The sequence below is a fragment of the Macrotis lagotis genome, chromosome 7 (assembly GCF_037893015.1).
Source record: "Macrotis lagotis isolate mMagLag1 chromosome 7, bilby.v1.9.chrom.fasta, whole genome shotgun sequence".
Classification (NCBI taxonomy): Eukaryota; Metazoa; Chordata; class Mammalia; order Peramelemorphia; family Peramelidae; genus Macrotis; species Macrotis lagotis.
In genome coordinates this window covers 107,029,824-107,050,827 of record NC_133664.1, presented here as the reverse complement: position 1 = coordinate 107,050,827, position 21,004 = coordinate 107,029,824, and the positions used below count along the sequence as shown (strand labels likewise).

The window sequence follows — 21,004 nt, the reverse complement described above, 5'->3', positions numbered from 1 at the left end:
CTCATTTTCCCTATGCAGTCATAGAATCATGAGATCTTAGAGATCATCTGCTCCAAGTTATCCTTGAACAGGAATCATCTCTTCTGTACAAGTGGTCTTCAGTGTTGTAGACTTCACTGTCTCTTGAGGCAGCAGACCAGTTTGTTAATGACAGTTTTCTTTTACACTGAGTCCAAGTCTGCATCTTACAATTTCTGCCCACTTTGCTAATTTTGCTTTCTGAAGCCAAGAGAATAAAGCTAAATCTTCTTCACCTAACTACTCTTAAAATATTTAAATATAGAAATAGTTTTTCCTATGAGACTTCTATTCTCCAGGCTAAACATCACCTGATTCTTGGGTGGTCAGAGTTGCCCTCATATGATACTTCAGTTTGTCTACATCATTCTTAAAATGTAGCACCCATAACTCAACATAGTACTTCAGAGATGGTCTGGCCAGGATAGAGTACAAAGGGATTCTCAACCTCTCTCTCATGGTTATTAGACCTTTATAAATTAACACTGAGATTGTGTTAGCTTTTTGCCTCCCCTATCATATTATTGATTTCTATGGAGCTTCAAGTCCACTAAAGCCCCTCTGTCATTCTTAGCACATTATACTGCTTCCAGCTTCATTTAGTAAATATTCATATATTTTTTTTTAGGTTTTTTGCAAGGCAAATGGGGTTAAGTGGCTTGCCCAAGGCCACACAGCTGGGTAATTATTAAGTGTCTGAGACCGGATTTGAACCCAGGTACTCCTGACTCCAAGGCTGGTGCTTTATCCACTACACCACCTAGCTGCCCAGTAAATATTCATTTAGCACTTGTTTAGAATTATGAAATCATAGACTTAGAGTTGGAACAATGTTCAGGTGTTGTCTTCAACATCTACAAGGAAGATCCTAGGATATTGGCGCACAAGGCACCATAGAAGGCAAATGAGGGTTATCAGGCCCTTAGAGGTCAATGGATTTAGTCAGTGTCACAGAGAGTATAACAGTACAGCCTAGATTTGTGCCCAAATTAAGACTGGAAACTTTTTCCTTAGGATGAACTTAAATCTGAGTTTCTACCACTGTTCTTAGTTCTGCCCTTTCAGATGTAGGGCTCTATTCTCTTTACAGGGTCCTCAAATGACACCTGAAATGGACATGAGTTTCCACATGTTCCCTGAGCAAAGCATCTGCTTTGAACCTTAAACATATTTTCAGACCATCTCAGATCCCATTCACTTTTTTGGTTCCCATCTGTCGTGGCTCATCTCTTCTGAGTTTGTATTCTTTAAGCCTCATCTTTTTTTTAACTTAAAACCCTCTGTTAACTGACTCAGTGATCCTTAATTCTTGCAGATTCTGAAGTTTACATGTTCACCCATGTCATCAGTTAACTGAGCAGTCAATTTCTGGAGGATTCTGTGCTATGAGGAATGCAGTGAAGATACATAGGACATATTCTGTGTCTTTAGAAGGAAGGAAATACTATATCTAGTAATAACTTAAATGCAAGGTATTTTATATCAAATATCTTTCTTTTTGGGGGGGGGGGCAAGGCAAATGGGGTTAAGTGGCTTGCCCAAGGCCACACAGCTAGGTAATTATTAAGTGTCTGAGACCAGATTTGAACCTAGGTACTCCTGACTCCAGGGCCAGTGCTTTATCCACTGCGCCACCTAGCCGCCCTCAAATATCTTTCAGTGAGTGCTATGAATGAGTGTTATTAGGAAAAATAAGGTCTTCCAAGTAGAGAGATAGCACTTCTAATTAGGATGATAAAGGAATGATCATAGAATTGAGCCTTGAAAAATGATTAGGATTTCAGTGAGCAGAAAAGGAGAAAGGAGAATGGTAATTTCAACTAGAAGAAATAGTATAACTGAATGCATGAAGCATCTTCCAGGGATGCTGAGAAGCTTGTCTACCTGTGTTGACAAAAACTGGGGATTTATGTGGAGTGTGGGAAAGAGCCCTTTTTCAATTTTGTATTTCCTTTACAGTCTTATTTTCTAGAGATTTGAATGATTTCAACTGGCATTTTATTTCAGAAGCTGTCGGCAATTCTTTTTTATTATTTCCTGCATCATATTGGGTTTTTTGTTTGTTTGTTTTTAAGATTTTTTTGCAAGGCAAATGAAGTTAAGTGGCTTGCCCAAGGCCACACAGCTAAGGTAATTATTAAATGTCTGAGACCAGATTTGAACCCAGGTACTCCTGACTCCAGGGCTTGATGCTCTATCCACTGTGCCACTTAGCCTCCCCCCTGCATCATATTGTTAATAGATTTTTGTCTTATCATAGTCTTCTGGGAGACCCATGTAAGTTGTCTTTAAGCATTCTGGTTTTGAGATCTGTATATTTGGAGATTTTTTTTTGTATACTGAGCATGTTTTCTTTTGATGTTATTATTTTTTGCTTCTCTTCTAGACTGTCCTTCATTTCTATATGTTACATTCCCAATCTGTTGTTCTCTTTTGCTTCTTTAGTGAGACTTTGCCATGACAGATTCCAGTTTTTCTATTCTGCCCATTATTTTTGCTGTTCAGGTCATATTTTCAACTCATAATTCTCATTTCTCTTTTAAACCACTCAGGAACAGCATGTTGTTGTTCCATGTTTTCTTCACATTCCACAAAGTCTTTTGCCTCATCAAGTCTTGGATCATTTTCCTTTGTTTAACAGTTTTATTCATAGATGCTTAAATTTGTTTACTAGATCTGAAGGTCATATTTCCTTCTGTTGTTATTGGTTTCCCTGTTGATTTATTCTCTTATAAGTTTTTTAATTTCTGATATCTTTGATAATTTCAGTTACCCCTATCCTGAGTTTCCCCTATTTTCTTTCTGACTCTTTATTTTTTGTTGATGGTTTCCTTAGAGGCTGGATCTCAAAGCATCTCACACTGGAAAATTCACCAACCTAAGTCTCTACTCCAAGTGAATTTCTCATTTTTTTAATTTTCTTTTTCTCTTTTCCACAATAAGTTGTTTTGGTATCCTAAAGAAGATAACTAACAACTTTAAAATAATCTTTTGTGCTAGCTTACTTATATAGAGAAGAAATAAATATTTGCAAGACAAAGTTTGAAGAGGAAGAGATAAGCAAGAACAAAAGAACAGTCCTAACTCAGCCCTACCATGTAAAAGAAAAAGATGTGCATGATATTTATATATAATCTGAAGGAGGAAAAAAACATGAACTGATCAGTAAAAACAGAGAAATTTTTTTTTCTTTCTTTGATTTGCTATCTTTTCCCCTTTGAATTAGAGACTAGGAGCTTAAAGCCTTTTTATTTTTTTTTCCTCTCTCTCTGAAGGTAGGTCTGTGGATTGACTCAGTAGACTTCAGTCTTTACCTTGCCTTGGAGGAGACATATATTGTTTTTCTGTCTGAGTTCCTCTCTCTCTTGTCTTGGATGTCAACAGATTGCTGGATTTAGAGTGGGTTCAAGTTTGAGTCCAAACTCTGCTATTTTACCTTTGTGACCTAGATTAGTTGTTTGACCACTCTGCTACTCAGTGTTCTCACATATCAAATGTGAGGATTGATTTACATGATAAGCTGCATTTCAGTGCTAAATCTATCAGCCTAATAAATGCAGTTATACTCCATAGTACATTCCTGTCATCTACTAATCCAATAACCTTAACTTAAAGGACAGGAGTTTAGTTTGGTATAACTCATTTTTGTTAATAGACTTTTCTTTTAGCCTGACAAAATATCTCATTATTTTGGACTGTAATTCTAGGTTGCTTTATATCTTGAATCTTTATTCTCTCATCTGTAGTAGTGTTACTACCACTTCTTTTTATGTTCTTTGTTGAACTAGCAAATAATAATACTCAGATTATTAATTTCACAAAAATTTCTTTTAAGGGTTAAAGTGAGATAGCTTAATAAAAGCTTTACAAAACTAATAGACATTATGTAAATGTGAATTGTTAGTACTGTGACATGGTATGTAGAGAGCACTCCTTCAAGAATCATAAAACTAGGGGCGGCTAGGTGGTGCAGTGGATAGAGCACCGGCCCTGGACTCAGGAGTACCTGAGTTCAAATCCAGCCTCAGCTGTGTGGCCTTGGGTAAGCCACTTAACCCCATTGCCTTGCAAAAAAAAAAAACTAAAAAAGAAAAAGAATCATAAGACTAAGTCCACCTCTGGTACTCACTAGCTATGTAATTGACTTAACAAAACAATGAAAATACCTGAAATTCAGTTTCCTCAACTATAAAATGGTGATAATAATTCTTGTGCTACCTATTTCATGGAGTTATTGTGAGAATGTGTTTTGTAAATATAAATTTGGGGGTTTTTTATTATTAAAAATTTTCAAAAGGATCTGAGTGCTGTAAAACAATAGTGTAAAATGCCAGGAATAGTTGTCTTAGAATTAGAAAACCTTAATCCAAATCATAGGTTTGATATTTAGTAACTATGAAAATATGGAGAAATTAGTGAACCTCCATTTTCTCATCTATCAGTTGAAAATAACATTTAGGCAGTGGTAATAACAATTCAGAAATCATTTATGTGTACTTTTCTAAGAATTTCATAGGATCTGGAAATGAGAAGGACCTTGATATCTGGTCCATACCTTTCAATTAAAAAAAAATAATTATTTTCAGTTCTAAATTCTCTTCCCCACTCATTGAGAAGGCAGAAAATCCCCAAAATCCATTACACATTTATATAGTCAAACGAAGTGTATTAATACAAGAAAAAAAGAAAATATGTTTCAATCTACAATCTTGAATCCAATAGTTTTCCATCTGGATAACATGTTTCATCATGAATTCTTTGGGAGTCAGTCTTTGTATTGATTAAAATTACTAATTCTCTCAAAGTTGATTATTTTTACAATAGTGCTCTAACAATATAAATTGTTTTTATTCTGCTTACTTCATTTTTTATTAAGTAATAAAAATCTTCAGTTTCAGAAAAACTATCCCCTTAATCATTTCTCTCTCTTTTTTTTTTTTTTAAGATTTTTGCAAGGCAGCTTGCCTTGCAGCTAGGTAATTATTAAGTGTCTGAGGCTGGATTCGAAGTCAGGTACTCCTGACTCCAGGACCGGTACTCTATCCACTGCACAACCTAGCTACCCTCCCTTAATCATTTCTTAAAGTACAAATAGTATTCTATCACATTCATATACCATAACCTGATCAGCCATCTCCCAATTTCCAATTCTTTGTCACCACAAAAAAAGACCTGCTACAAATATATTTTGTGTATATGGGTACTTGTCCCTCTTTTCTTGCTCTCTGGAGTATAGACCTACAAGCAGTACCACTTGATCAGAGGGTATACACAGTTTAATAGTTCTTGTTGTTTGTTTTTACCTTTTTAAGTTTCTCTTGACTCCTGCATTTATTTCATATTTTCTTTGCAGCTCTGATCTTTCCATTAGGAATTCTTGAAATTTCTCTATTTAGTTCAGTCAACTTTTTCCCCTGTAAAGTTATTTTCATTCAGTTTGATGGAATGCCGTATTCCAAGTTCTCCATTCCTTTATAGTGATAACTGTTAAATCTTATTTAATCTGATTGTGACTCTTTAGTATTTTAATTATTTCTTTCTGTGTGCTTCAAATATTTTTTCCTTGACTTTAGAGTTTTGGATTTTGGTTATAATATTCCTGAGAATTTTCATTTTGGAGTTTCTTTTATGAGGTGACTGGTGAATTCTTTGAGATTGTACTTTGTCCTCTGGGGCAGCTAGATGGCCCAGTGAGTATTGTGCAGGCCCTGAAGTCATGAGGACCAGCCTTAGATATTTACTGGCTATGTGGTCTTGGGCAAGTCACTTAACACACATTTTTTTCTTTCACATCTGGGGCTATCTAGCAATGACACAAACACTTTCTCTCTCTCTCTCTCTCTCTCTCTCTCTCTCTCTCTCTCTCTCTCTCTCCCTCTCCCTCTCTCTCTCCTCTCTCTCTCTCTCTCCCTCTCCCTCCCCCCCCTCTCTCTCCCTCCCCCTCCTACCCCTACCTTTGACAAAACTTTGCCTTTGAAATCCTGCTCATCCTTCAATTCCCAATTCAAATGGCAGTCCTCTATGAAGCCTTAACTGATTGGAGCTATTTAACTAATGCCATTTGAATGAATGGCTGGCAAATTGAGCTCCTTAAGAATGGAAGTTGGTTGGTGCCTCCTTCTGTATCTGAAGTCTGACCTTCCTGGTACATAGTCTAGGAAGTATTAAGTAAATGCTGTTGAAATGCAATGAAGAGAAACATTAGCAAGTAGCCTGGCCCTTGGCTGAGTTTTGTAGCTTTAGTGGAGGTGAAAGTAGAAGAATGTATTTTCCTGTGAGATGTCCCATTCATTTATTCATCAAATGTTTATTAACTTTCTACAGTGTACAAGGCATTGTAGAGACAGAGAGGGATTCAAAGGAGGAAGAGCCACAATTACTTCTCTTTAACTTATACTCTCATGGGGAATTAAAATATTCTCATGGGGAGTTAAAATTAGCATACTGGAATACAAATAATATATGTTTTAGATAGATAGATAGATATAGATAGATATAGATATATCAGCTTTGTATGTGAGAGACATAAATGTCCATAGAAGCATAGAAAAAGAACACAATCACTTCTGGTATTGAGAATCAGAGAAAACAGCAGAGTGATTGGCATTGGAATTAGGCCTTTTCCACATGGAGAGGACTTCAATAGGGGTAACAAAGAGAATAGAGTAATTTTGATGGAGAAAATGACAGGAAAGCACACAAGAGCTTGAAAGGGCCAGAATGATTTTGGATCTGACTTGTTAAGTACTGGGGAACCATCAGTAGTGTTTTGGCATCTTTAATCTAGCTGCAATACCTGGTAAATTGATGCAGAGAAAGGTTAAGTCCAATTTAGGAATGCTTTTGTTGCATGCCTGGTCTGAGGAAGTTGAGAAAAATCAGAACAAAGCTGGTAAGAGTTGGAATACCTGAGAGGAGATAGATTTGATAGACATTTAGAAAAAAAAGAATGGACTAAATTTGGTGATAGTTTGACATGAGTAAAAGAAAGGGAAAAGAAAGTCTATTTGCATTCAAGGTGACTGTGGGAGAATGATGATACCATTAACAGGAACAGGGGAGTCAGGAAGAGGAGTTGGCCTTTGGGAGAAAATGTTAAATTTGGTTTTAAACATGTTGAATTTTCCATGTGCAAGTGGGACATCTAAATGGAAATGTGTTGATCCAAGGTGAAATTATTATGCATGAGACATGCATGGCTAGATTTCTATTTTCTTTTTTAGAACAGATTAAGGATTTGGTAAAGTGTTGTGGCTTGGGTCAGGGAGTTTGGGGTTTGATTTTGTTTCTGGCATCTCCTGCAGTTCAGATTAGCTTCTGATTAATTGGAATTAGTTGTCCGTAGTGTGACTAGGTTCTTTTGCAGCTGAAGGAGGAAGAATTTTTTTTCCTTCCCATGGATTTTCATCTTTTTTACATTTTGTTGAACATTAAAGGAAGCATTACTTTTGCTTTTTTTTACTACTCAAGGTTCATCTCTATCTCATTGTACAAGCTGATGCTGAGATTTGAGGTATTCATGGGAGCTATTTAAAGTAGCACATTGCTAGCAATTAACATGGCTGTCAAACTAGATTTCTTAGAAGTCAATCTTTTAAGTCCTGTATACATTTATTATATTACCCTTTCCCTCTCTGTTCCCTTTTCCAACTAAAAATGAAGCTAAAACTTATTTTATTGTACCTCATTTTGGGGGACTTATATATGTCATAGATTCAGTCTATTATAAAGTGAAACCTACCCTTTGGAAAGGAGAGCAAGAATTAAAACCAGAACTGTCTCCTGAGGGAAGCTCATATCCTAAGGAAAAAAGTAGTATTCAGATTTTCTCTTCTAGGAGACTGCTAGCAATGGTTGGGGGGGGGGGGGGTGTCAGACCTTGCCCAAACTTCCTCTCTATTTAGGAGTCAAATGATTTGGGAGAAACATCTCTTTATACTACTTATCTATAGAAGTGGCTTCTGATGAAAATTTTTCTAATGTAAATGCCCATCATGAATATTCTGCCAACAGACTGTGTTTTTTGTTATGTTGTGTGAAGGAAGCATAATGTCATAGTTGCAGCTGGGGCTTAAGAAATATTGGTTGTTTAATTGTAAATGCAAATATCCAAAGGCCTTTTCTCATTCTTACATCTTTATCTCTTTGCAGCTTTCTTGGATATCTTCTTCTGTCTAAGTTGTACAACATTATTCTCTCTTCTGTTATCCTTTCTTCCTATCTTACCATGTTTCCACTAGATTATCATCCCTAACCACTCAGTCCTGAGGCCTTTCCTTGTTTCTGTACTCCTTCTCTTGATGATTTTGACCAGATTCCATGGATTCAACTTTGCAGATTATTCTCATCCTTCTCCATCTCACCTCCCTTTCTCCATCTCATCTCCCTTTCTCCATCTCACCTCCCTTTCTCTATCTCACCTTCCTTTCTCCATCTCTCGCTTGAGCTTCTTTCACACATTTCAAACTGTCTAATGAAACCAGTCATCTCAAACACCTTTACCCCAGATCCAATGTCTGCTGTTTTCCTTTTTTCTGAAGAGAGCACCACCATCTTCCAAGTATCTTGGTTTGCAGGCTCAGTCATCCTTTATCCCTCAATCCCTCAATCTATTCAGTTGCTACCTCTTGCATACATCCCTTTCTCTCACTTCCATGGCTACCATTCTTATCACCTCCCACTTAGATTAAAGGAACAGGTAGTTCTCTTGTTCTTCAATCCATCCTCCACTCTACACTGCTATCAACATGCTATTAATAAAATCCAGTCTTCTCTGTTAGACCTTGAAAGCTTTTCCCAGTATGGTTCTTTTTTTTCTTTCTTTTTTTTTTTGGTTTTTGCAAGGCAAATGGGGTTAAGTGGCTTGCCCAAGGCCACACAGCTAGGTAATTATTAAGTGTCTGAGACTGGATTTGAACCCAGGCACTCCTGACTCCAGGGCCGGTGCTTTATCCATTGCGCCACCTAGCTGCCCCCCCCCAGTATGGTTCTAGCCCTCCTTTCCAGTATTATTTTCTATCACTTCTCTACATGCATATTTATATTTCAGCCACATTGACTTACCTACTTTTTCCTCATATATTATATCCCATCTCCCCTCCTAGTATCTTTATACAGGCTGTCCCCAAATCTGGAACATACTCCTTCCCTCCTAATCTTGGACTCAAGAGAATCCATATCTTCCTCTACCTCCTAAAATGACTTGACATATACTTTGTTTTTTTCTATTATATATGTTATTTTTTTCCAAGAGAATGTCCCTTCTTTGGGGACAGATATTGGTGGGGTTTTTTTGTCTTTTTAATGTCCCTAGCTTTAGCACAATGTTTAATAAATGTTTGTTGATTGGTAGATGGATATAATCACTAACAGGAAGAGAAAGAAGACGTGCACTAGGTTGGTTGATAAAACTAAATGATGGATGAAATGAAACAATTGGACCAGATATGGGGGGTAGGGCAAAGAGGAAAGCAAGAGAAGTTTACAAATAAAGGAACAAAAAGATGAGAAGAAGTTGGTGAACAGAATGGGTTAACTATTTTTAGCATTATTGATTTCTTTTATGCTTTGTATTTTATTCATTTAAAAAATTCTGAAAAGGGGTCCATGTCACAAAAAAGCTTCAGAACATCAGGGCTTTAAGAAGAGAGCTCATTAAGACTTTCATTTATCTATAGGTCAAAATGGGTAAGGGAGAAATGAATAGAGCTAAGGAAAAAATAATTCAGTACTATTTTACTCTGGTCTTTTTTAAATTAGAGGTTTCCTTCAGAGATTGAAGAAGCATGGTGGAAAGAATACTAGACTGGAAGTCAGGACACTTGGGTTCCATTTCACACTTTGTAAATAACAACTTGAACTTGGGAAAGGCACTTCAACTAAATTTCTCAAAATGGATAATAAATTGAATGTGGTCAGGGAACATCTGGTTGACATTTCTTAATAGAAAATTATTGCTAAGTGGAAAGTATTTTCTTTTTACCCTGGAGAAATATGTGGTAGACTTTGGGGTTTTTAGTCTCCTTATGCTCCATATTTTTGTCCAGGAAATTTACTTTGTAAGTCAGTCATTGATTCTTAACATGGTAAAAGACAATTGAAGAATTTTTACAGCAAATTACAGAAGCATTCCTAAAAGTTGCAGAATTCCCAAATAAATATTAGAAATTCTTAAAAAATAAAATTATATAGGGAAAGGCATTTTTCAGGGTCTGAGGAACAAGACTAGAAAAGCATGAACTGGGCACAGACTCCTCCTGGTTATATGGATATTGTGTTTTGTCTTTTAAAAGGGATGGGTGGGTGGGTGGGTGTGTTTGGGGGGGGTGTTGAAAAGAGAAGAGACAGAAATATGAAGAAAATACTCTAAATTTCTATTTTAAAAATCAAATTAAATGAAAAAGAGAATAGAACCTGTTTGAAAAGAGACCAAAGACTAGATCACAAAAGGATTACTAGGATAAGATCCTAGAATTTATAACTGGAAGGGACCTTATGGATCATTTATTACAACCCACTTTTTTGACAGATGCTTGAGACCTAAAAAGGTTAAGTGACTTGTCCAAGGAACAAAGTAGCAGGGCCTTCTGACATTACATCTAGTCCTCTTTCCATTACACCAGGAAATTTAAGTATTTTATGTAAAATGGAAACAATACACTCTGTAACTTCAATGAGAAACAGCTAAGAACAAGAGTCACCTTAGTGGGAAAAGGAGAAAAGCTAATTGAAAAAAAAGACAGTCAATGGGGACATCACTGTTCTAAAATAAAGGGCATGCAGTGTGATCTTTCTCTTCTGCCAGTGAAATGAAAATGGATACAGGAAGCCTGAGCATCTAGATTGCTGACTGAAAGTACAAGGAAGGAGATCTAAAAACTATTCTAGTATTAGCTGTGGAAATACTGCTAGGATGAGACTCTACCTTCAGCTGAGAAGGAACTACAGGACCTAGTCTTTAAATCCATGTGAAACCAGATCCATAAGAAAATAAGAATGTGTTTTGAGTTATCAAGTATGTGTGAACCAGAGATCAAGGCAAGGTCATCCCTTGTACCTTTACTAGTGGGACAGGTAGGTGGTACAGTGGATAGAGCACTGGAGTCAGGAGGACCTGAGTTCAAATCCAGTCTCAGACACTTAATAATTACCTAGCTGTGTGACCTTGGGCAAGTCACTTAACCTCACTGCCTTGCAAAGACCAAAAAAAAAGTTTAGTTACTAGAGTTAGTAGTTTTAACAATGATTGATAGCAGATTAACAATGAAAGATTTGCTTTTTAAAATTGTCCTGTATTGTATATCCAATTTAAATATAGTATTCTTTAACATTTTAATTTATTTTGAATACTTTTTGTTTCTGCAAGGCAGTAGGATTAAGTGATTTACCCAAGGTCACACAGCTAGGCAATTATTAAGTCTGAGATCATATTTGAACTCAGGTCCTCCTGACTCCAAGGCCAGTGCTCTATCCATTGTGCCACCTAGCTACCCCTATTTTTAATACTTTTTAACAGAAAATGCTGATGCAGTTGGAAAATATTTTGTAGACTCATTTATTCAGTTTTGGGAAATTTAGGTATTTGGACCAGGAAGCCATTAACAAAACATCATTATTCACCTACTGAATAAAATCTTTAATTTCAGAGACGCTGTTAATAAGTAACCAGCCCGGGGGGGGGGGGGGGTGGCTAGGTGGTGTAGTGGATAAAGCACCGGCCTAGCTGTGTGGCCTTGGGCAAGCCACTTAACCCTGTTTGCCTTACAAAAAAAAAAAACCTAAAAAAAATAAGTAACTAGCCTTTAGAATTCTAGTCTGAAGCATATAAAGTGAAAATAGCCAGCACATTTGTCAGTAAAGATCATTTCTGCATCTTTGCAATGGTGTGAAAATGAAGTAGCAAGAAATGACAGCCTCGAGGAAATTAGATTAGATAATAATATTTCTGTTGGTGAATGTTATTCCACATTAGAATATTTTACTAATCAGAGCTATACTGTTTTTCCTCAGATGATCCTTTAAAAGTAGGATAGATTAGGGCAGCTAGGTGGCACAGTGGATAGAGCACCGGCCCTGGAATCAGGAGTACCTGAGTTCAAATCCAGCCTCAGATATTTAATAATTAGCTAGCTGTGTGGCCTTGGGCAAGCCACTTAACCCCTTTGCCTTGTAAAAACTAAAAAATAAAAAGTAGGATAGATTCTCATTTGGTGAGGGTAATTTATGTGTCATCTGACCTAAAGATGGAGAGAAGAGGTAACTCTAAAGCTTGTTATTCAGTAACATAAACATCAGCAGCATTTTTATGGCCTGTTCCATGTTTAAGGCTGATTGTAAGAACCAAAGTAGTTGGTTGTCTTCTGCTTGAGTCTCATTATAATTCCTGTTGGGCCATCATTACTTAAGTGGTATTAATGAAAATTCTTACCCTACAGTAAGAGTGACGACTTCACAAAAGTGTACTCTACTGGTATTTTAAAATAATATTTCATTGTATCAGACATGATGGTCTACTGTGCCATATTTTGTGTATCTGCAGGGGTCAGTCAGTATCACTGTCATATTTGAAAAGATTATTCTTGTTCATCAGGATCAGAATCTTACATAAAATAGAGTTCCCAATCTTAGAAACATTCAGGAAGACCATGAATAAGAGTAAATCTTGGATGGGCATTATTTGATCAGAAGATAGAGCAAATAATTTCTTGAGGGCCTTCCATTATTAGAAAGTAAGTTCTTTGAAAGTTGGTATTATTTCATTATTTGCTTTTGTATCTCTAGGACCTATCGTAATGCTTTATACATAGTAGCCACTTAATCAATATTGGTTGATTAATTGATAGCACATTTTCCTGAAGGAGTAGTGAACTAAACCTAGCAGACTAACCACTATGTAAATAGAAATCAGGAGCAGTTAGAATGGCATACTAGATACCAGCTGGCGTTTGTGCTGAGCTGGAATATCTTCAAGGTATGTGAGAAAATGGCAGTGGAATGGGGTACTGACCTCTGCAGAGACTAGCAGTTTGTAGCACTAGAGCTTTGGTGTCTTTAATAAATGGATACCTGCCTGGATACTTTGTAGTGCTTTTCATGATCAGATAAAGCACTATGTAATAAAGAGAAAAGATGAAGATCACAGATCTACATTTTCCTACAGATATTCCAGGAAAGATGTGTTTAGATTTTTAGGTCATTCAACAAAGCACAAATGTCTATAAAATGGGACTAGCTACAGCTTTCTCATGGTGCTGAGTTATATAGTATCTCTTGCCTTGAAGATTAAGGAAAGATCTTTTATTGGTGCAGAAGGGGTGCTACTCTTTTGCCATGACTCAACTGCAAAAGACAGATAATAATGCTAACTGGTTAATTTCATTGCCACATTTTATATCTATGCCAGCTTCTTGACTTGCATTTTTTACTTTCAACAAATTACTAAATTCAACTCCACACTTTTTTTTAGGGTTTTTTTTTTGCAAGGCAAATGGGGTTAAGTGGCTTGCCCAAAGCCACACAGCTAGGTAATTATTAAGTGTTTGAGACCGGATTTGAACCCAGATACTCCTGACTCCAGGGCCAGTGCTTTTATACACTGCGCCACCTGGCCGCCCCATCAACTACACATTTTTAAAGAAATTAATTAAAAGTGATTATTTCGATTTTAAATTCTTAAATGGAAATATGGTGAAACTCTTGTCCACCCAACAGCAAATTTTGCCTTCCAACTGTCCTTTATATAAAAGTGGTCAAACACAGGGCTACCTGTAGTTCATCCATCATATTCCTGAGAGCTGCCCAAGCCATATTAAAATGTAATTGGGAAATGTTATCAAAGTAAATAAAAATGCGGTGCAACATAGATGTCAGTTTGTGGTTTCTAAGTTAGAATGATCTGATGGCACATTGCTTTATATAACATTCAACAAATAGGCAGTGGAGGTATAACTGCAGTGAATGAAATGATACCCAGTCACAGTGAGCTTATATCCCAATGAATAAAGTTGTTGGAAAACAAAACCATTCAAGACTTTTGCAGCACTTAACTGTCTTTAAGTGTATACAGAATACATATCCAGAGAATAAATACAGATGAATACCACATAGTTTGAGAATAAGGATCCCTAGCAGGAAATTAGAAGGAATCCCTAGAAGGAAATTAGAAGAGGCTCTATGTTTTATTCAAGATGAGCCTTGGAAGAAGAAGCATCTGGTAAGGGAAGATAGATATTCCAGGTGTGGAAAATAGGAGTTGGAATGCCATGTATGAGGAATAAAGAGGAGACTAGATGGATTGGTTCACAGAGTGTGGAATGGTGAATAATGTCTAGTGAGGCTGGAGAATGACTTTGGAAGCCAAACAAAAGTTTACATGTCATTCTAGAGATGATAGAAAGCTATTTTTGCCTTAAGATTGCTTTAAAATCCACAAAATTCTGTGAGATGGGTAATTTTATTTTGTAAAAATGAGTCCTGAGATCAGAGGGGTTAAGTAACTTGCCCAGAGTCATATAGCTACTATAGTCCTTCACTGTGAGTCAAGATCTGATAACCTTTATGGCACCTTATTTCTCACTAGTTTTATGATACCCATTGAAATCAATGTACTTTAAATGAATAGATTGCAACCAGAAGCATATTTTCATGACTCTTTATGGTTGGTGTTAGATACAAACATCCACCCCTCACATAATCTCATCCCAATCAATTTTGCTATTCAATAATGTCACTAATACATTATAACCAAACTTTGTCAACACATTATAAAACCCCGGCATGATGTCATTTGACAGGTTGTACAAGAAAAATTGTCTCTATAATTATGTTTCGCTTACTGTGTTACTTTTTGCAACCAATTGATGGTGTTAGTCAGGAATAGGCTTTTTTGTCTTTGTTCTCCCTGGATTATTTAGAAGTAAGACCTAGTATCTCCCATAGCAGCTGATCAAGGAAAATGGAAGTTTTTATGAGGAGATCTGCAAGAGGCAAAAGATTTTTCATCTCTTTGTTTAGCCAAGTTAAATATCATGAACAATTTTCTTTCCCTTGGTGGTTTCCAAATGTAGAACTATCCATTTTTTTTTAATAACCATCTAAACCTAGATAATCAAGCATTTCTCTGAACCAGGGTAGAGTATATTTACACACCTCTACATACTTGGTCATATATCATTTTCTGAAGTTAATTTTGTTGTTCTTTTTTTTTAAAGGTTTTTTTTTTGCAAGGCAAATGGGGTTAAGTGGCTTGCCCAAGGCCACACAGCTAGGTAATTATTAAGTATCTGAGACCAAATTTGAACCCAGGTACTCCTGACTTCAGGGCCGGTGCTTTATCCACTGCGCCACCTAGCTGCCCCAAGTTTATTTTTCTTATGGTTCTACTGACACCCCAATCTTTTGCTGCTCCACAGGGTGGCCAGAACACAAAACCACTGGCATATCATATTTAATTTAAGTGCAAAAAAATAGTATTATATAAAGTTGAAGTGGTTGTTATAAATGCTGTACTTGGAGTCTTTTTTTAATTTTTTTTTTGTAAAGCATAAGCTATGTTGGCATGCTGTAAAGGTAGATCTGGTGTTAGAGATTGCTATACAATTTGCTTTTAGATTGAAGTTGGAAATGTCTTGGGGTAGGGAGGGAATTGGATGGGTCAGTATGATTATTGTAATAAAATCTTTTTATTCTTCTTTCCTATAGCCTACATTAGACATTGCCTTGGAATAAATTTAGAGCAGTCTTTACCTGTGATAGCAGAAAAGTTCATGTCCTTTAAGGCTGGCTTGTGAACATCAGCAAATTTTCTTAACTTGGCAACTACTAATCTCTTTCTTCCAAAGGCCTCCTCTTTGGCAAGTGATAAATTGTAAAAAAAAAAAATGCCTTAAATATAAATTTTACAACCCTTTTCAGATTTTTAAACTACATTTTCTCATTCCTTATAGTCTGTAGGTTTTTTAAAATCTTTATAGATTTTGTGTTCTCCCTCCCCCTTAGGGATAATGTTTATGCATCTCTTTAAAAAATTATTTTTTGTTTTCTCTGCAATATTTTTTGGTCTTAAAGACCTCCATATAAACTGGTGGATTTAAAGGGTAAAGGTTCACTCCTGGTATTCAAACTTTCATTGTGATTGTGAGACTTCAGTCTGCTATAGTCATAATGTCCTGATTCTCAAAGTTATCAATAATTGTGCTAGATGTTTTTGACATAAATAGATCACCTATGTCAGTATCATTCATGAAGGAAGCTAACTCATCATTTCAGCATTTACTAGAATTGAACTGAACTTCTACAAATCTAGGCTCCACTCACCACCTGCTGTCTTGAGACTTCTGTCAGTCTAGCTTCTGTCTCTAATATTTATTTGAAGGTTACCTTTTTTCTAGCAGATCCATGGACTGCTTCTCATTCTCAGTAATGATTATTTTACCCTTCCCTTCTATGACACTTTGTTCTGCTTTTACCAACATCTTCCAGTTGGTAGCTACTTTCCAGATAATCTTAATCCAACCCTCTACTCCATTTAGGAAATTCATTTGCAAATGGTTAACAAGTGTATCTCTTTATGAATACTCCTACGAAAGGGGAATATGTGATCCCAATTTCATATTGTCATGACTGTTTCTCATTTAGCACTGAAATCTTTCTCCCTAGCACTTGCAGCCCCTTCTTCTACAATGGCACAAAATAAATGTGATCCCTCCTTATGTCAGCCCTTCAAATCTCTGAAAACCCAGAACAATAAACTCCCACTCTACTGCACTTTCCATTCTGATACTTCATCATTTAGAGAAATGACAATCATTCTTTTCTTTCTTTTTTTATTACATTTTGAATTTACAATTGTCCCCAATCCCACTTCCCTCCCCCCCACCCCCCAGAAGGCAGTCTGATAGTCTTTTACATTATTTACATGCTATACATTGCTCAAAATTGAATGTGTTGAGAGAGAATGATATCCTTAAGGAAAAAGTAAAAGAGATGGCAAAATTACATAATAAGTTACTGGGTTTTTTTTAAATTAAAAGTAATAGGGGCAGCTAGGTGGCACAGTGGATAGAGCACCAGCCCTGGAGTCAGGAGTACCTGAATTCAAATCCGGCCTCAGACACTATCATTAACCTTTTGCAACTCCTTTTCCAGTTGGTCAATTCTACTTTTGAAAGAGCTTTCCATTTGACCAATTGAGGTTTTGAGCGGAATTAATTTCTTTTTGCATTTGCTCATTTGAGGATGTGAGAGAATTATTCTCATTTTGTATTGGTCCAATTGATGATCTGAGAGATTTATTCTCCTTTTGTATTTGTCCAATTGTACTTTCTAAGGTTTTGTTTTCTTGTTGCAAGGTATTGTCTCTCTCAAATTTTTAAGCTCCTTCCTTATTTCTTCAAGGAAGTCTTTCTGTGCTGAAGACCAGATTGTATTCACCTCAGAGGTTCCAGGTCTCTCTGAGTTAGGGTCTTTCCCTTCCAAGAATTTTTCTATGGATCCACCTTTCTGCTGACCCTTCTTCATTTTGCTAAGACCTAAGTTGGGGAGGGGCTGGTTCACAGGGGCTTGGGATCGCTAAAGGCTTTACTCACTGAGTGCTGTTTCTCTGGCTGGTCAGTAGGAGGTGTTGGTTGCTTTCTCTGCAGTGTCTGTGACCTTGATTGAGGCCTTCTCCCTTTGCTTGAAGGGAGGAGTTGGAGCAATTGAATTCTTTTGCCTTCAATCAATTGTGGGCTGTACCCTGGCCTGAGGTCATTCCTCAGCTGGGCTGGTTCTTCTGCTCACACACCTGGGCCTGAGGTAGAATTAGTTTGCATTTGTTTGTTAGGGAAGAAGTCTGAATTGTAATGGGACTCAGACCAGAGGAGCCCAGGGATGGTGTCTGAAGCTTTCCTGCTCCAGAGCTCTTCCCCCCTAGCCCTGTCCACAAGCTCCTGGAGGGTAGCACCAACACCAGTGCCTCTGCTCCCCAGCCTACTCAAGCCCCTGCCGTCTAGCCCCACCGCTGATCCAGCAGGTCTGGCTCTCAGGCCTTCAGACTCCTGGTTCCAATTCAGCTGTTAATCTGGTTGATCTGGGGCTGATCCTTCCTCTGAGCCCAAACTCACCCACCGGAATTCTGCCAAAGCTGCTGCTGGAGACAAATCCCAAGGTAGATGTTCTTTCTTCTAGCTTTTCTTTCTGGGTTTTGTGGGTCGGATTTCTTTTAAGAGGTTTGTTTCATGTGATAGATGGGGAAGAGATCAGGAGACTTTAGAACTGTGCCTGTCTTCTCTCCACCATCTTGGCCAGAGGTCCCAGCAACTATCTTTTTCTGGATCCTGCCTGGGGTCCTCTTGGTTAGATCCAACCACTCTTGAGCTTTGATTCCCTAAAATATCCCTCTGCCAAGGTGATCTGAATCTCCCAGTTGACCAGCCTTCTGATTTTCTCTACTTCAAAACTATCATTTCTATCTCTTCTCTTGGACTCCAGAACCATCATTAGCCCTCTCCACTTCAGCTCTCTAGTGTAGATTATCCTTCTCCATTAAAATATAGACTTCTTGAAAGCAGGGACTGGTCTTTTCTTTTTACTTATATTTTAATTCCCAAGTGCTTAGCACTGTTCCTGGAACAGAGGTGGAGGTGGAGATAGGGGAGGCAGGTGCTAAAGGACTTTGAGGATCGTATGGAGCTCTTCATATTTGATCCTGGAAGTGGTAGGAAACTTGGAATTTATTGAGTACTGAGGTGATATGGTCAAACAGTACTTTAGGAAGATCACTTGGGCAACAAACTGAGTGAAGAATGAACTGGAGTGGAAGGAGACTTGAGATGGGAAGACCACATAGCAGGCTATTGCAGTGGCCATCTTTGAGTTTCATAGATGAGATCCAACACTGAACTTGTGATCATTTCAAAGGAGAGATAGGGGCATATACTAGAAATGTTAGGAAGATAAAATCCAACTAGCCCTAACAAATGGGTTAGATAAGGAGGTTGAGAGAATAGTAGAGGTCAAGTATGAAACCTAGATTACAAGCCAGGGTGACTGGGACAGTGATAATAAAAGAATTGGGAAGGTGGAAAGATTTAGGGAAAGCAGTTTGCAGACTATGAGTTGAGTTTGGATGAGATAAGTTTAAGATGTGTTTTGTACATTCAGTTTGAGATATCTAACAGGTATTTGAAGATGTGAGACTGCAAGTCAATTTTAGATTAGAATTAGATAAGTAGAGGCAGCTAAGAGGTGCAGTGGATAGAGCATTGGCCCTGGAGTCTGGAAGACCTGAGTTGAAATGTGTCCTCAGACACTTAATAATTGCCTAGCTGTGTGACCTTGGGCAAGTCTTACTCTTAACTTCATTGCCTTAAATAAATAAAATATAAAACAAACAAAAAAATCTAGATAAGTAGATTTGAAAATTATTACATAGAGATGATAATTAAATTCTCAGAAGCTTATGAGATTACTAAGTGAAGTAATATAGAGGAAGAAGAGAAGACGACCTAGGAACTCTGGATCAACCATATTTAGGGGGTGTGATCTGAATGAAACTTTGTCAGAAAGGACTGAATAATGGTCATATAGGTAGGGAGACAACCAGAAGAGAGAAGGACTATGAAAACCTAGAGAAGAGTGATTGATTATGTTAGAATCAAATTACACTTTGTCCAACCAGTACAAGCTTGGAATGCTTTACCACATGTGAATACCTAGGGTGGGTCCTTTATGTTTGTGCATCTCACTTTTTCCTTTGAACTGCCTCAGTTCTGCCATTCTCATAGAGCACAGCACCCTCTCTGAGGACATGCCATTCAGGACAGTCATGTGCCAGTGTCTCTTCCCTGCTGCACAATCAGTTCCAAAGTTCTTAAGAGATATTTTGAGAGTATCCTTGTATTGCTTTTGCTGACTTCTGTTTGAGTTCTCCATAAAAAAAATTTTTTTAGGCACATGTGTGTTTGGCATACAGACAAAATGGCCAGCTATCATAGTTGTGCTCTCTATGGTAACATTTGAATGATTTGTAGTTTAGCTCGAGAAAAAAACCTCAGTGTCTGGTATCTTCTTCCAGGTGATCTTCAGAATCTTCCTAAGACAATTTAAATGGAAGCAATTCAGTTTCCTGACATGGTGCTGGTAGTCTGTCTAGGTTTCACAGGGCCTTCAGTTTGTTTTTCAGTATAATACCTCTTCTCTCCCAAACACTAAGATAGCTTTGGCAATGTCTGTATCAGTTTCATTGTCAATGTGAATCCCCTTGGAAAGGACACTGCCAAGGTAAGTGAACTTGCACTCTATTCAAAACTTATCCATTTGCTGTAATGGATGGTATGCTGCTGGCTGATGGAGCTCTTGTGTTTTCTTGGTGTTAATTGTTAGGTTAAAATTAGCACAAACAGCAGAGAATCTTTTCATACTCTTGCATCTCAACTTCAGAGGCTGTATTGAGGGCACACTAATTGCAAACAGAAGATCTTGCACCAATACTCCCTCCACTTTGGTCTTGGTTTGTAGCCTTTTCAAGTTGAAGAATTTGCCATCAATGCAGTTACTGACCTTGATACTTTGTTCATCCTCAATGAAGGCATTTGATAGCATGACTGAAAATATCATGCCTAGAAACATGAGAGCAAGGACACATCCTTGTTTAACTCCTCTGATAACTGGGAAGGTTCCAGAGCATCGTCCACTATCCAGAAGCCAGGCAAGCATGTGTCATGAAACTGAAGTACAATTTGATGGAATTTATCCAGACAACCAAATTTTGACATAATTTTCCATAAACCCTCATGGCTGACAGTATGAAAGGTTTTGGTCAGATCTACAAACATTGTACACAGACTTCTCTGCTCTTAGCATTTTTCCTGGTGCTGTCAGACAGCAAACACCATATCATCTTTTCTGAAACCACTCCCTCTGCCCTGCCAGAATTGGCAAAGGGATCAGGAAGGATAAAGATTAAGAAAAGGCCATTAGATTTGGCAATTAAAACAAAGTACTTTTT

General features: G+C 37.4%; 1 protein-coding gene across 1 annotated transcript in view; it reads left to right on the top strand.

The window, feature by feature from the left end:
* Positions 1-21,004, top strand: part of AGK (acylglycerol kinase) — a 97,176-nt gene that overhangs the window by 8,318 nt on the left and 67,854 nt on the right. The gene's annotated exons all lie outside the window — the stretch shown is intronic.